Raw genomic sequence first — 1,351 nt, 5'->3', positions numbered from 1 at the left:
GGTGTATCCCATCAACTCTGTTACCCTGCAACACACACACAGACTTAATAATGCACAGGTTATTTATTTAAACTTCTCTGTGATTCCCTTCTTACAAGGAATGCACAAAAGACAAATCCTGCACCCTGTGCTGAACTTCTGCACTTCAAAAGGCTTCACACACGATTGGGAAATCAAACAGAGGAGGTGAACAGCCTTCCAACAATAAGAATTGTTCACATTCTCTGTCTCTGCTAACTCCCTGTGTTTCTGGGAACACCTAATCTCTTTCCGTCACTCTGATCACGAGTTCACTTTGTTAATGAGGATTTTGTTGCTGGCTTTCAGTTACTTAATTTCCTTTTATTTCTCTCCAGCTCTATTTTCCAGGTAAATCCATCAATATACAGATATTGGGGAGACAAAGAGGCATTCAGGTGCAGTCTTCACATTCAGGTGCATTAAGTTACATGAACTTTTTTGAGTTGAGGCTATTTTGTGAAGAACAGTTGCACTGTCAGACAGGAGCATTTTTTATTAAACACAATATAACCTTTGCGCCACGTTGTTAACCTGTGAATGGTGATATGAAATGTTAGTGTAGTTTACGATTTAAAAAATCCTACATGTTAACCAGCGAAGTCACACGGAGCTGACATTACGAGAAGAAAGGTCCCCAATCGTGCAGCAAAGGGTGTTACGCATTTTCAACAAGCCCGGCGTCGGTGCCACTACCACTCTGCCCTCATTGGTTTCGGTTGGCACTCAATGTTGCGGACCCTCCGCATGAACGCGCAAACGGAGTGGAAGTAGGAAGGGAGAGGGAGTAGGAAGCAGTTTCGGAGGGGCCCAAACTGTGCTGTGAGAACATAATCCAAACCAATAACAGGAAATGACCCCCTGAACGCAAGCTTTTATGAGTATAACGAGAGGAGAGAGGGTAAAAACTGGTGCAAAGAATGCGGACACCATCGTCCTGCTTAGCCTAAATTGTTTTAATTTGCTGTTCTGCTTATCATACTCAATGTCTTTCTCAAAGTTTAGATGGAAACACAACATTAAATCAGTTAATAATAAAAACACAACCATATTCATCATTTATGATTGAAAAGACTTTTAATGTACTGTAGCTCTCGGAGTCTTTGACAATTATGAATGGCTGTAAGCTTCCCAGTTATGGTCATCATCTATCATAGGTTTTTTTATTCCACATTCCCAGACCAGAATTTCTGGATTTTTTTTGTAAAAATGAATTGTGAAGACAAATTGTAAGTAATCAAGTCACAGTAGGATGAAGATGAACAATCTGTGGATGATGATGTGTCTTGTGGATTTGTTGTGAGAGACTAGAAGAAAGAGGAGAAGAAGGGGG

The 1,351-nt window shown here is 40.6% G+C and overlaps 1 protein-coding gene across 2 annotated transcripts in view; it reads right to left on the bottom strand.

The window, feature by feature from the left end:
• Positions 1–1,351, bottom strand: part of epas1b (endothelial PAS domain protein 1b) — a 56,797-nt gene that overhangs the window by 15,796 nt on the left and 39,650 nt on the right. The window lies entirely within an intron of this gene.

This window comes from Micropterus dolomieu, linkage group LG12 (assembly GCF_021292245.1).
Source record: "Micropterus dolomieu isolate WLL.071019.BEF.003 ecotype Adirondacks linkage group LG12, ASM2129224v1, whole genome shotgun sequence".
Lineage (NCBI taxonomy): Eukaryota > Metazoa > Chordata > Actinopteri > Centrarchiformes > Centrarchidae > Micropterus > Micropterus dolomieu.
This window is presented reverse-complemented; position numbering and strand designations above follow the sequence as displayed.